At 33.1% G+C, this 16,099-nt stretch overlaps 1 long non-coding RNA gene across 1 annotated transcript; it reads right to left on the bottom strand.

Annotated features, from left to right (window-relative positions):
- Positions 1-13,440: 13,440 nt before the first annotated feature.
- Positions 13,441-14,617, bottom strand: LOC107961311 (uncharacterized). The gene is made up of 3 exons (XR_001701253.2): positions 14,167-14,617; positions 13,860-14,052; positions 13,441-13,749 (listed from the first exon to the last, which is right to left on the bottom strand). It is a non-coding gene; the product is annotated as an uncharacterized lncRNA (long non-coding RNA).
- Between the last annotated feature and the right edge of the window lie 1,482 nt (positions 14,618-16,099).

The raw sequence follows: 16,099 nt of genomic DNA, 5'->3' as shown, positions 1-16,099 counted from the left end.
TGAATATAAAAAAAAACTTAAACATAAGTATAGAATTATTTTAAAAAGATTTAGCAAAAATTGGTAATCAAGTTCAATGTTTAACTTAATAAACATATGTTATTTTTACAATTAATTATGAAAAATATTGAAACAATACAATTAATTTATAAATCAAATAATTGATATTATGATTGATGATAATATAATTACTGTTTCATTTTACTTAAAACTGACTATTTTAACTTTCGTGCAGGTATAGCTAGAGAAACAAAATCACACAGAATCATTTATTCTAAAATTAAAACCCAGTGATTCTAACTTTGCTAGTAGCTGCCGGTCCATCATCGAAATCAAATTAAGTTAATTAGAGCAAAGAAAACCATTATGGAAAAGGATGCAAATATATTCATGTATATATAATATATAATTTACATGAAGCAGTCAGTAAATTATTTTATCTCAAATTCACAGGAAAGATGAGAAAAAACAAAAAAAAATTGGGTTTATTAATAAGCACTAGCCTCTCAGGGTTTTTACGAGCTTTGGAATGGGATACATTTTGTACTTCAGCTTACAAAATAAATCTAAAGTTATTAGATACAAGTAAAAAATGCATGCACTATGGTATACATGTACAAAAAAATATATCTAATGTAATGAAATGAAAAGGTGATAGAGATCTGATAAAAAAAAAAATGTAATAAAAAGAAACATTGATTGAGATATGAGTAGGGGTTTTTTTTTCTATTGAATAAATTTTCATATGAACAACTAACCAAACTTATAAGGACATGACTGTTACATTAAAGATTTTGTCGATCCACAAATTAAAAGGCCACCAACTGCGCTGTCCCAAGATCATGTACTAAAAAAATGACATAGCAGATGATATCAGCGTTCAAAACTTAAATGCTGAAAGTAACTATCTCCTTTTTGCCAGTAAGTCCAATTAATACAACGTCCAAGCTGATTATTGTTTAATATAAACAAATATAATACACCAAGATTAATCTGGATTTTGAAAACAAATTCATGAACGAGACAAAAGATTTGTAAAAACCAGCTAGATGCAAACATGAATGGTTCTGTAATGAAACATGAGTCTAGTTACGCTTTCCTACAGTAATTGTGTCTAAAGATAAAACAAAAATGGAAGAAAATATACACACAATCATTTCATTTCACATGCTATCGTGTTTATTCAAACATTCATGAACCATAAATTGCATGACTAGCTGTGTCTCACCAATAATATTAATATGCCATTATTTCTGATCGTATGGCATATAAATACACAACTTTTAATTCAATGCATTATTTTCTGTACATATATAGAATTCATCAGCTCCCATTGAAATGGTTATTACTATACTGAAAGTGGTGCATTCAAATTGGTGGGTCATGAAAACATCAAATTGGTCCCTAACAGTGTGTTGGGAGGGAGGCAACTGAGGCAACCAATACAGTTATTTTTGTCTCCTCACTAAAATCAAGCTCAACTCCCAAGCAGCAGTATGAAATAAACATTGTGGTAAATTATAAGGGCATCAAATTTCAAGATCCCATTTATATATATAGTTTGCAATATGTAATTGGGGTGATACACCAATAATCACAGTATTATAAATAGTACTGTGCATCAATTGATTATCAATCATGTTTTTCTTGTGTAATGGATTTTGTTTTACTTCATGATTATGGATACCACCAAGGAAGTGAAGACAAAGTTGCACACACAGCATGCAAACAGCTCATGAAAATGTGCATAGTCACATTATCTTTTCTTCCTGGAAAATAAAAATAATTATCTTATAAGGTATATAATAAGAGGTCAAACAAGCACCAGGATGAAGTTGAAAGTTCATCATATACATATGGCTTCATGTATTAAGTGTCTGAATAAATGTATGCAAGCAGTAAAGAGAGAGAGAGGAGATATGCAGATGACTGCAATTTCTCAGAAAATCAATATATCAGGGAAAACTACATCAAGAAATGAAAAGTTTTGAGCCAAGCATAGAGGTATTACCTGGAAATGAAGGTCTTAATTACTTAAAGAGCAAAAATCTCAAGTATCCATATGATATGTAGGTAGGAAGAAAGTTCTTTTGTTGGTGAGTGAGTGATTGAAGCTGCAAGATGACCTGATAGTATGAACCGACAACCTATGAAGCTTAAGTACAGGCAGGGTTCTTTATAAACAAATCTAAGTTGCCTGGTAATCTAAGACTCTAAAAGCCCATAATCAAATGATTGATAAACTTCTCCTGAAAGAAAAAAAAAAAGAAGAAAAAAACTCATCTTGGACTCAAAAAGAATTTTGATCTAAAACCGGTCATAAACAATCTAACTTAACATACCTGTACAAAAACTATAAAAGAGGCCTAAGAATACAAAAATAAAAAAAGGGTGATAACTAGGTCCATTACCAGATCATGCTGGCAGCTTCAACCTCTCAAACCAACATACCAGAGAAACAATAAGCCGAAAAATGGAGTAAACAAGGGGCTTTCTTACCCTTTTGCTGTAAATTAAGGCTCACACTATATAGGGAAGGAGAAGGGTTTTCGTATATAGGTATAAGATTTGAGAAAGGGAAGAAAGGTGCGAGAGACATGCATGTTTTAAGGTACCAAATCCCTCGTGATTCTCATCTGCAATCTATATAATTTAATGCACCTTTCCCTCCTCCTTGCACTGTGTCATAGAGAGGGGTATTTAATGGAGGCTCTTGGTTCTTCTTTACAGCTATTGACACTGACTTGTTGATATAAATTAGATCAACAAGGAGCAGTTGGACTTTTAAACAAATTACAATAACACAGAGTTTAACTCCAAATCAAAGAAACGGTCAACCTGTTAAAAGTCTCTTTGGAAACCAACAAAAATCCTTAAATTCAGATTACCACATATTATCATTAAACTAATCAAAATTCAAAAGTAAAGACTAAAAAATACTTTTTTTTCTGAGATAGAAGCACAAGCTGGACATTGATGGTTCAAATTAAGCATGCAATGCTTGCTTTTATCGATATGTCCTTTACCCTAAAGCAAAGAACATGGTATCTATATAGATGTTTGTTAAAATAAAAAAATAAATCTTTTTTTTTTTAAAAAATTATCTTGTAAGAGAACATTAAGCAGGCGGTCGATAAAGACGGTCGGCATGTGCTTAGTGACCTTTTGGTCCCTTCGATAAATATATATGTATGTATATGATTAAAGATTATTATTATTTAAATAAAGATGAAGGGTATGTATTGGCCAGGTTGGTGGAATCAGTACAGGGAGGAAGGAGGGGCATGGTTTTGTCTTTAGCTTTGGGTGGTTCCCTGTGTCTTTGGTTTTTTTTTTTCATGGTTGACAAAACAGTGACATATTAGACAAAGCCCTAATGGAACGGGAAGGACCACACACCTTTTTATTAGCTTTGATTAATTAATGGAAAGGCTCACATGGTTTTGCCTTGTTATTTAGCTTCTAGGCTTTGCCAGATAGCGTGGATAGAATAATGAAAAGATTAATTTTTTTAAATAAAAAATAATTTTATTGTTTTGGTATTTAAAATAATTCTTTTTAACTATTACTTGATAAAACTGAAAATTAAAAAAATATTATTTTACTATTATATCAATTATAAGTTAATTAAGATGAAAACAATACATATGTAATATTAATTAAGATGAAACAATACATATGTAATATTGTAAATATACAAACTTGACTGTCACCACTCTCATTTTGACACAATTGAAAAGTTGAAGAACATAAACTAAAAAAAGGTAATTGCTTTATGATAATACCAATTATGAGTTAATTAAGATGAATAAAATATCTTTGTAAATATACAAATTTGATCCGTCCTCTTTTTGTTTGCCATTTGTTTGTTTGTTTTTAATATTTGTAAATATATATATATTTTTTCTTTTTTTACTAAACACACCCAAACCTGGTTTTCTTTTGTATTTCACCCTTTTCTTAAAATCTATTTTCCATAAAAATACACAAAAAGAGTTAAAACTTTATCTGATTAAGGTAGGTGATGTGGTGGTTGTGATTGTGAATGTATATAGAAGGAAGAGGAGTCTTAATTTCATTAGGTTTCTTTTATATATATATGATATAACTATATTCATTTTAAATGTTTTCTTGCATTTAAAGGGGAAAAAAAATCTTTTCGTTATTATTTTTGGTCCCACTTGTGTGTTATAATACAGCTTATGTTTCTTTCAAGATATGGCTTTCCAGATGCCTTATGTTTGTTCCACACATGAGTCTATACAAATTCCGATCCGTCACCGTTTTGAATATTTCTTTTACCTCTGGTCTTCATTCATCATTGACGTAAAATTTACAGAGAAAAAAAGTACAAGTTTAACTACATAACAAGAAAAACATACCCTTTTTAGTTATATGATAATAACATTTTTTTTAAATGATAGATAAATATTAAAAAAAAAGTTTATAATATAGTGAGAGAGAAAGTTATAGCTGAATTACAAAAAAGAGAAAAATAGAAAGATATATGTGAAGAGGTAGTTCTACAATTTAAATAATTATAAACAGAAAGTTATTCCCTATTATAAATTTTAAATCTTATTTTCATATTTTTTTAAAAATAAAAAAAGGAAAAAAAATATTTTCAATTGAGTTGATGTTCAATTAATCAAATTATTATTATTTTTTTGGATCTAACCTGCCCTTAGTATGTAAAAATGTTAGAAGAAATATTATTTAATTCATTCAACGCGTGGAAAAGTTATTTAATTTTTTGTAAAAACCTTTTACTACTCAACTCAATAAATATGAAAAAACTGTTTTCAATATTCTCCCTCTCTTCAGACAAAAACAAACACCCATTTTCAAAATTTTCAAGTTCCCAGTTTTCCAAGTTTATGTAGAAATGGGCATAATTAATCGTTGATCCTTGATTGAATTTCACTATTTGGAAATCAAATTCTAGGCAATTAGCTAGCTAGCTAGTTTTGGTGCACATGGAAAATGACAATAACTGATTAGCCACAGAGGGGAGGGGGGACTTGGTGTTTTGTCTGCTCCCTTTGACCTTTCCATACAAAAATATTTTATTCATTGGAAAATTAAATTTGTTACTTGTCTTATCTGCCTTCAGTATATATTGATATGTCAATGTTAATATTCTTCTTAGGCTTATCCCGTGAGAAGAATAGACATCTCTCTCTCCCTCTTTATCGTTTGCTCATACGCATGTGGAATCTTTTTTAACTTAAATTCCTGTAGTAATTGAATAAGTCAGAGCAATTAAACGCGGATTTTTATGCCTTCTTTTAACTTTTTTCACATCTTGTAATGGCCTAAATCTTGAAAGCACTTCCATACAATAATCACATACATTTCCACATTTCAATGTTCTCTTCTATGCTTCGAAGCCATGCATCGGGATTAAACTTTAACATACATATATAGAGAGAGAAAGAGAGTTCCAAAAACATGTATGTACACACACATATTTCATTAAGTTTCCGAGGACATATGTTTATTTTCGTGTAAAAATTTTGAACTCCTTGAATTGGGTTTTTGGGATATTTTTTAGGTCGTACAACTCTCTCTCTCTCTATATATATAGAGAGAGAGAGATGGATCTTCTTACCATTTTGGGTTGTGAATGGAAATATCAGTTATGCATGCAGAAACAAGGAGAATAATACAGCTTATGCACTGTGTATATGTCTGCTAGGAGTTCATGAATCTAGAGCTGATACATTAACAAGGGGCCAAACAAGAGGAACCTTTTTTTTAAAATTTAGAATATCTCCTTTTCGTTATATATTTGAAACCCCAAATTAATTTAATTAATTCATGGTGTAAAGCAACATTAAATTTCAAATCTTAACATCTATGATCTTTCTTTTCTTTTTACTCTTGAATTATGGGATATATATTTGTAACCGTAATTTTCTCAAATCTAAACTTGAATAATTCACCAAACATTTACCGTGATTTTTGCCAACGACATTGAGGTATAGAGGCGTGAGACAAAACTTTTTTGATTTGTAGTTTGAAGAAAATTAAAGTTGATGATGATTAAAGGAAGGGTTGAGAAACTTTCTTTTTGTTTTTTTTCCCTCATCCATTTAAACAATGTTTTAGGGTCCATCTAAAATGTGATTATGTTTCTATGTTTCCTATGTTGATCATGCATTATTGAAAAGTTAATGGTAGCTTAAATAAATATATATAGGAATTAATATGGGCATGGCAAACATGTTTAATCAAATCCAATTCCATATGAATAAATAATATAAATTAATGATCATTATTCAGATACATTAACTATATGATTACTAGCCTCTCTCTTTTTTAATAATTATTAATCCCAATTGCATTATTTGTATTAATGAGAATTTGACTCTATAATGAAAATTTAAGTAAAAAGTTACTGAACTGTTTTACCAGAGGAAAAACAAATTCAAAGTCGACATGGATTTGAGCTTCCTATTAAACATATCAATCATTGTGTTAATGCCATTAATTAGCAGTTGGGAGGTAGCTTAGCTAACAGTTTTAACGAATGTATTAGGACCAAGTCTTGATGAAAAAGGCATTAGGTGATGTTTGGTAGCATCAACCAGGGTCACACCAAATTTTAGCAAATAATTAGTTCAAGCATTAATTGGGACAGATCCTTTCTTAATTTAGTTATCTTGTGACATACTTTTATATATAATAAAAATAAAAAGTCACAGAATAAGTTAATTTATGAAAAAAAAGGGGAAAGTATTTAATAATTAATTATATATTTAAATCATTTGACTTATTATCTCATCCATGTATGAAACAGATATAGGAGGTTTTTTTTCTTTATATATATATTAAGATATTATGATATTTTATTTCTTAAAGGTAATTTTATTTTTATTTCTAAAAATAATGTTTTTTTATTGGATTCTAAAATTAATGCCAGTTATCTTATTGGAACCCACCCATTGTTTGAAAAGTCAAAAAGGGTGGGCACCGAAAGTAGAAAGTAAAATTGGTTGGCAAGTTGGGTTAAAAGTTGGCATGGGATAATTGCAATTTTGGTCCCTAATTGTATAGGGACATTGCAAGTTGATCCTTGAACCTCAACTATAAATAGGCCTAACCATTTCTTACTTTCTTCATCCCACACTTGCCATTCTCTACTTAAGGCAATTGTTCTCTCTCCCTATTTGTAAACTTTCACTTGTATTTTTGGAGTGAAATATATTTGGTAGTGCCTGAGGACGTAGGCAAAATTTGCTGAACCTCGTTAAAATTCTAGTGTTCTTTATTTTTGTTCTGCATATTTTGCAAGTGTCATTGTAGTGATTTATTGTGCTATTAAATTACGATAGAGGGATATTCTGGCTAGGAAAGATCTGGTATGTAAGCGATCCTCGTGATCCACCTCTCTTTCCTGGGAATTGAACTTAGTGTGATTTTTCAGTACAATAATTTTACTCTTTCACACGCTTCCGCGCAACAATTGGTACCAGAGCCAGGTTCGTACTTGGGGAATACGACCGTTTACGGTACTATTCACGTATACGGCACTATTCACGTATACGGTACTATTCACGTATACGGCACTATTCACGTATACGGTACTGTTCACGTATACAGTAGTTGGGATTGAGGAGAAAAATGGCAGCAGCATCGTCATCAGCAAGGACTACTGTGACAAATGCAAAATTTGAAGTAGAGAAATTTGACGGTACCAATAATTTTGGTATGTGGCAGTGTGAGATCCTGGATGTCTTATGTCAGCAAGAGCTGGATATAGCCCTTGAAGAAAAACCTGACAAGATGGATGACAAGGAGTGGGCCAAGATCAATAGACAGGCGTGTGGTACAATCCGCCTATGTTTGGCCAAAGAGCAGAAGTACTCCGTCATGAGGGAGACATCAGCGAAGAAGCTGTGGGATACATTGGAAGAAAAGTTTCTAACGAAAAGTCTTGAAAATAGGCTTTATATGAAAAAGAAACTTTTTCGGTTCACTTATGCACCCGGTATGTCGATGAATGACCATGTGAACTCATTCAATAAAATTTTAGCAGACTTGCTAAATTTGGATGAGAAATTTGAAGATGAAGACAAGGCATTATTGTTGTTGAATTCCCTTCCTGATGAATATGATCATCTTACCACCACATTGCTTCATGGGAAAGATTCAATCACATTTGATGCAGTCTGTAGTGCGTTGTATAGATCTGAGACTCGAAAGAAAGATAAAAGAGATCACAGAGATACAACTGCAGAAGTCTTAACAGTAAGAGGTCGTTCACACAGCAGCAAACCTGGTAGAAGGGGTAAGTCCAAAGGGAGACCCGCCAAAGATGAATGTGCCTTTTGTCGTGAGAAAGGGCATTGGAAAAAGAATTGTCCTAAGTTACAAAAGGGCAAGTCTATTTCTAATGCATGTGTAGCGGAGCATGATGAGGAGTCAGACTTTAGCTTGGTTGGCATGGCAATGGCATGTCAAACGGATGAGTGGATATTGGATTCGGGATGTACTTACCATATGTGTCCTAATAAGGACTGGTTTTCTAGTCTTGAAGAACTAGAAGGTGGAGTTGTTTTTATGGGCAATGATAGTGCCTGTAAGACAATGGGTGTAGGTACAATCAAATTGAAGAACCATGACGGCTCAATCCAAGTTCTGACAGATGTTCGCTATGTACCCAGCTTGAAGAAAAATCTCATCTCATTAGGGGCCCTAGAATCTAAAGGGCTCACAATCACTTTGAGAGATGGATTACTAAAGGTAGTAGCTGGGGTATTGACGGTGATGAAAGGCACTAGAAGAAATAACTTGTACTATTTAAATGGAAGTACAGTTATTGGATCAACATCAACAGCTTCTGCGAAAGATGCAGATTCAGAGGCTACCAGGTTATGGCATAGGCGATTGGGACATGCTGGTGAAAAAGCTTTGCAGACTTTGGCGAAGCAAGGCTTGTTGAAAGGTGCAAATTCTTGCAAATTGGAATTCTGTGAACATTGTGTTCTGGGCAAGCAGACGAGGGTAAAATTTGGTTCAGCAATTCACAATACGAAAGGAATTCTGGACTATGTTCACAGTGATGTGTGGGGACCTACCAAAGTGGCTTCTTTGGGAGGTATGCACTATTTTGTCACTTTTCTTGATGATTATTCAAGAAAAGTATGGGTGTATCTAATGAAAAGAAAAAAATGAAGTTTTGGATGCATTTCTGAAGTGGAAGAAGATGGTGGAGACTCAGACAGGTTGAAAGGTCAAACGACTTCGATCAGATAATGGTACTGAGTACAAAAATGATCCATTTCTACAAGTATGTCAAGATGAGGGCATTGTGCGACACTTCACTGTTCGAGATACACCACAGCAGAATGGGGTGGCAGAACGCATGAATCGGACTATACTGGAGAAAGTTCGATGTATGTTGTCCAATGCTGGATTGGGCAAGGAATTTTGGGCTGAGGCAGTTACATATGCGTGCCATCTAATTAACCGATTGCCATCAGCTGCAATAAATGGAAAAACTCCTATGGAGATGTGGACTGGTAAACCTGCTACTGATTATGATTCTTTACATGTTTTTGGTTCCACTGCATATTATCATGTAAAAGAATCTAAGTTAGACCCAAGAGCAAAGAAAGCATTATTCATGGGTATAACTGGTGGTGTAAAAGGATACCGTCTCTGGTGTCCTGATACAAGGAAGATTGTTTTCAGTAGAGATGTAACTTTTGATGAATCAACCATGATGAAGAACGAGGATTCACAAAAGGATGACAAAACCAGTAGTACTTTGCAGCAGGTGGAGTTTGAAAAGGTTAATGATGATCCAGCTAATATTGAAAGAACAAATGATGAAGAAGTTTCGACCCAAGAACTTCTACAGCAACAAGATTCAATTGCATATAGGAGGCCAAGAAGAGAGATTCGTAAGCCTGCTCGCTTTGACGATATGGTGGCCTATGCACTTCCAATTGCAGATGATGATGTTCCTTCCACTTACACAGAAGCAATAAGTAACTCTGATGGTGTAAAGTGGAAGCAAGCTATGAATGAAGAAATGCAGTCTCTTCATAAAAATAGGACTTGGGAGTTGGTGAGACTGCCCAAGGGAAAGAAGGCAATTGGATGCAAATGGGTATATGCAAAGAAGGAAGGATTTCCTGGTAAAAATGAAATTCGATACAAGGCTAGATTGGTAGCAAAGGGTTACGCTCAGAAAGAAGGAATAGACTACAATGAAGTGTTTTCTCTAGTTGTGAAGCATTCGTCTATTCGAATTTTGCTAGCCTTGGTTGCGCAATACGATCTTGAACTAGTTCAGCTTGATGTGAAGACAGCATTTTTACACGGTGATTTGGAAGAGGAAATCTATATGACTCAGCCTGATGGATTCAATGTTGCTGATAAAGAAAATTGGGTTTGCAAACTGACAAAGTCGCTTTATGGATTGAAACAATCTCCGAGGCAGTGGTACAAGCGATTTGATCAGTTCATGAAAGGGCAAAGGTACACAAGAAGTAAATTTGATCATTGCGTATATTTTCAGAAGCTACAAGAAGGAACTTTCATATACTTGCTCTTATATGTTGATGATATGCTAATAGCATCTAAGAGCAAAGTTGAGATTGAGAGATTGAAGACTCAACTCAATCTCGAGTTTGAGATGAAAGATCTAGGTGAAGCTAAGAAGATTCTTGGCATGGAAATATGTAGAGATAGAGCTCATGGCAGAGTTAGCTTGTCTCAGAAGCAGTATTTGAAGAAAGTACTACAGCAGTTTGGCATGAACGAGCAGACCAAACCTGTAAGTACCCCGTTGGCTTCTCATTTCAAGCTTTCTGCACAACTATCTCCTTCGACGAATACAGAACGAGAATACATGTTGCAAGTTCCGTATTCTAATGCAGTGGGTAGCTTGATGTATGCAATGGTGTGTACAAGACCCGACATTTCACAGGCAGTTAGTATAGTGAGCAGGTATATGCATAATCCTGGAAAAGGACATTGGCAAGCTGTGAAATGGATTCTACGGTATATTCAGAAGACCGTGGATGTTGGATTACTGTTCAAGCAGGATAATACACTTGGTAAAGGTGTTATTGGGTACGTTGATTCTGACTATGCCGGTGATTTGGACAAGCGAAGATCAACCACCGGTTATGTGTTTACACTTGCTGGAGGACCAATAAGTTGGAAGTCTACACTACAGTCTACAGTTGCATTGTCAACCACAGAAGCCGAGTACATGGCTGTAACAGAGGCTGTAAAGGAGGCTATTTGGTTACAAGGTATGGCTAAAACCTTGGGGTTGGTTCAGGAGCATATTAACGTGTATTGTGATAGTCAAAGTGCTATTCATTTAGCAAAGAATCAAGTCTATCATGCACGTACAAAACATATCGACGTACGATTCCATTTTGTGCGGGAAATTATTGAAGAGGGGAAAATTTGTCTTCAGAAGATCAAGACTGCAAATAATCCCGCAGATATGATGACTAAGGTGGTAACAGCAACCAAGTTCGAACATTGTTTGAACTTGATTAATATCCTGCAAGTTTAACAGTTGAAGAAGGCACTATCAAGTATTGTTGTCAAAGGCAGAAAGAATTGTGTGAAGATAAGATTATCCTAATCAAATCTTCAAGGTGGAGATTATTGGAACCCACCCATTGTTTGAAAAGTCAAAAAGGGTGGGCACCGAAAGTAGAAAGTAAAATTGGTTGGCAAGTTGGGTTAAAAGTTGGCATGGGATAATTGCAATTTTGGTCCCTAATTGTATAGGGACATTGCAAGTTGATCCTTGAACCTCAACTATAAATAGGCCTAACCATTTCTTACTTTCTTCATCCCACACTTGCCATTCTCTACTTAAGGCAATTGTTCTCTCTCCCTATTTGTAAACTTTCACTTGTATTTTTGGAGTGAAATATATTTGGTAGTGCCTGAGGACGTAGGCAAAATTTGCTGAACCTCGTTAAAATTCTAGTGTTCTTTATTTTTGTTCTGCATATTTTGCAAGTGTCATTGTAGTGATTTATTGTGCTATTAAATTACGATAGAGGGATATTCTGGCTAGGAAAGATCTGGTATGTAAGCGATCCTCGTGATCCACCTCTCTTTCCTGGGAATTGAACTTAGTGTGATTTTTCAGTACAATAATTTTACTCTTTCACACGCTTCCGCGCAACATATCTAAATAAGGGTGAATATATCTCAAAGATGATTCTATTATGGATTAAATTAATTTCTCTATTATTAAATAAATTAATTTTATCTTATATTATTAAAATGAGTAAAATAAGTTCAATTTTTTTTAAAAAATTATCATTATTATAATTAATTATACTTCTTTTACTCCTAATACATAGATAATACAATTATTTTTTTGGCAAATTTAACCTAATAATATATTTTCTACAATTTCATCAACTAAAAATAATATTAATCATTACAAATATATAATAAACTATTTTCAAACAATGCATGCATATTCTAGAAATTAACAAAATATTCAACATATTTCACAACAATTATATTAATAAATCAATTTGTAAACATAATTCACAATATATTCAACATATTTCACAAAAAATATATATTTTAAAAATTCTTAAACCATCATCATATTAAACTATTTTATTAATATGCTTGGATTTTTAAACAAAACTTTCATCAAATACATAAGTAATATAAAAAATTAATTATCTATATTCATGGATAATTTACAAGTGCTATTGGAAATTACAAAACCCTAAAAAAATAATAATTTAATAGTGCTAAAAAATAATAAAATTGTCTAATTAATCGTAAAGTAACTTTTAACAAACTTACCATAAAATTATATAAAGAGATTAAGTGGGTGGGACTAAATGTTGGTTCAATAAGGATTGGTGGGGGTTGGTCTGAACATGGAAAAGTGTAAAGATATTTCTTTATCCATGCTAAGTGCAAATGAATCTCTATATTTGGAATACTATTATTTTTTTAAAATAATTTTATTATAAATTCTAATCTTTTTTTAAAGTAATACTTAAAATTACTTATAGCCTTTCCCTAACATGCAAATAGTAAGATAATAAATTTTAACGCACTCAAATTTACTTATTTCTACATTGATAATAATACCTATACTAATAGAATTAAGACTTAATCGATAAAAACTATTATTTTAATCTGTCTAGATCACCACCAATTGTGTTAATTATGTGCCGGGTCGTACCCCTCTTAAAAACATGGAATTTCATGCTGTTTGAGTTAATTTTAGTCCTACGTCATTTGCATAAAAAAATTTTAATATTATTTTGGTAAAAATGACAATTGCTTGTATTCGTTATAAATGCCGAAAAAAAACAGCAAATTTATCAACTGCTTAATTCGAAAAACCATATAGAAGAAAATTCATTTATAAATACAGTGACGAAAGGGCTGAAGATATATCATGCATGACAGCTCAAATGAAGCATCGGCAGAAGGGTTATTTCTATGTTACGGATCCCCAAAAGAAAATTACAAATTAATTTGTAAGTTCGGCCGAAATACGACCTTAAAACAAATTTCTAATAACAAGATTGTTTTATTGTGAGGTGAGATCAAGACTTACATGTAATGAAAGGAAGTGATGAAGTAAATAAATAAAATCTGTAAAATGAAGAAAAAGAGGAAAGCCGGTGAGCCAAGCACAGGCAAAGGAGATGGTATGAGTTATGAGTCCTCACTCAAAAGCAGCAACAATCTAGGAGGCAGCAGCAACACAAGGCAGCACAACTGTGTCATCAAAAACTCACAAACCAAATTAATTTCATTAATCAACACCAACTATTATGCATTGTATAAAGAGAGAGGAAGGAGATAAAAGAAGAAAATGTCGGCTTTACCATCCCTTGCAGAATCCACTTCCCCTACGCTTAGGCGGTGGGGGCACTTCATCTTTCATGGGGTAAGCTACAGGCGGTGGAACAACTTATGGACCCTGGACTTGAGGAGGATAGTATGGTTGAGCCATAGGTGGAGGACAAGCTTGCCCTGGAGCCGCCGAAGGATATGAAGTTGGAGGTGGAGGATATGCCACTACAAGACGCACAGGAACCCGTTAGTTTAACTTAAAACTTTGCTTCATTCTATTTAAATATATACCGGACATATATAGAATGGGTTGCTCTAATTTTCATTGTTATTAACTACCTGGTGCTTGTTGTCGATTGTAGTAACTCATGATCAGACAAAACTATGAAATCTTACAAAACTGGAATCCTGAGGAAATCCTAGAAATGAAATGATTGACCTATAATTAACGGGCATGCAGTGGTATCCCCCAAAGAAATGAATTGATAAAGTTATATTTATACATCAGATTTTATAATCGGCGACTGCTGAATTCTTACTTATAAGCCTTTTGGTTTATTACATGCGGCGCGCTTATTGACTTTCCCTCTTCGTTGATATGGCTGAGTCAAAGTTTTAGATTGATTTCCAGTTGATTGAATCCAAGAAAATAGATACAGGAAGGTGGTATGGCAGCCTAGTTTTATTACAAATCAAATCTATGCTTCCTTTTTTTCTTGTTTTCATCCATTTACACGCTAAATTGGAGAGAATAGTGTTTTTTTTCTTTTTTGGCAAATTAAAGAGAAATAGTTGAGTTTAAAGACTTTCTAGAAATAATCAAAATTCAACCAATGGAAAATGAAGCAATGACTTAGCTTGCCTCTAGATAAGTCTACCTCAAAGTTGGAAAAAGCATTGAGTCTGATATGAAATGTAAGGGTTGATTTTTGGTTTAATTGAGCTGGATTCTCAAAATTCATTTCAAATTCAGTTTCTCATTTTCACTTTATATGATTTTACTCATTGTTAAGAATATATTCCATGACATTAAGAAAGTTCAATTACTTGTAGATATAAGCAATTTTAGTCTTTTCTATCTGGTGTTTTAAAAGTATCTGAATTTATTAAAACAAACTATCAAATTATTAATTATCATGTATATTGATTTTTTTTTTGGCTAAAGAAAATTTAATTAAAGATCAAATTATCAACTTTCGATAACTGAACCAAAAAACCAACCCAAAAAAGGTAAAATAAACAAAAGATACTTAATGGTCTTGCATGCTCAAATCATCGATGCCTCAATTTAAAGTCGTGCTTTATCTTGAGCCACCCACCAGCATCCGCCTGGTGCGTGGATAGTGCACGAGGCTCGAAGAATGAGGACCGATGGAGAGAAAACTGAGGGCGTTGAATTCTCCAAGCCGTCAGGAGGTGTAATCCACTTGGATGGAAGAGTATCAGGTCTTATCCTCCTAACCTTCAGACAAAATCAATCCCCCTCCAAGAACAAAGTAACTTGAACATATAGTAGTCAGCACGAAAACCAAAACCACCCCACCCCTCTGATAGGATCAATGATCCTTTAAGACCTGCTAATCTTGTTGGGCGCTGGAGGGTCACACAAACCTTTCTATAACTCCTTTAATTGAATCTAGTTTCCGCTTAATAAATCTAATAGCAGAAGATTTTCCTCAAATCGATTAAAGATTAAAATCACATTTCAACATCTCCCTGTCTTTCTTTCTCTTAGGCTTTGCTTTGTCTTTCATAACCTTCAATCCCGTATAGCTCTTTTGATTTGTAGAAAATTTTTGAACCTCTTTGTGCAACTGCTTTCCATGATTTCTATCTCAGTGATGCTCCTAGTCTTAGACTTGAATTACTCTTTAGATCCTATCCCCACCTCATCATAAATCACTTCTAATGTTTCTACTTCCGTGTTTATCAGTTTTTCTTTATTTTTTTTTAACCTAAGTGGAATTTAATAAAGGAATAGTATAATTTTTGATCCTTGACAATTAAGTCTATTTTAATATCTAAACTTGAAATATATAAAAAAATTAATGACGTGACATAATTTCAGAGTATCATATTCAGACTAGTGGTTGAACTGATCAAAGTATTGAATCACGATTTAATCAATTCGGCTATTAAATCAATAATAATTAAATAATTAATTAAAAATTTATAAAAAATCTAAAAAATAACTTTTTTATTAAACCAATTCAACTTGTTCATCGGTCGATTTTTGTCTTGTTCAATAGGTTCAACCTCTTTATTCGAATTG

The sequence above is a fragment of the Gossypium hirsutum genome, chromosome A05 (genome assembly GCF_007990345.1).
Source record: "Gossypium hirsutum isolate 1008001.06 chromosome A05, Gossypium_hirsutum_v2.1, whole genome shotgun sequence".
Classification (NCBI taxonomy): Eukaryota; Viridiplantae; Streptophyta; class Magnoliopsida; order Malvales; family Malvaceae; genus Gossypium; species Gossypium hirsutum.
This window is presented reverse-complemented; position numbering and strand designations above follow the sequence as displayed.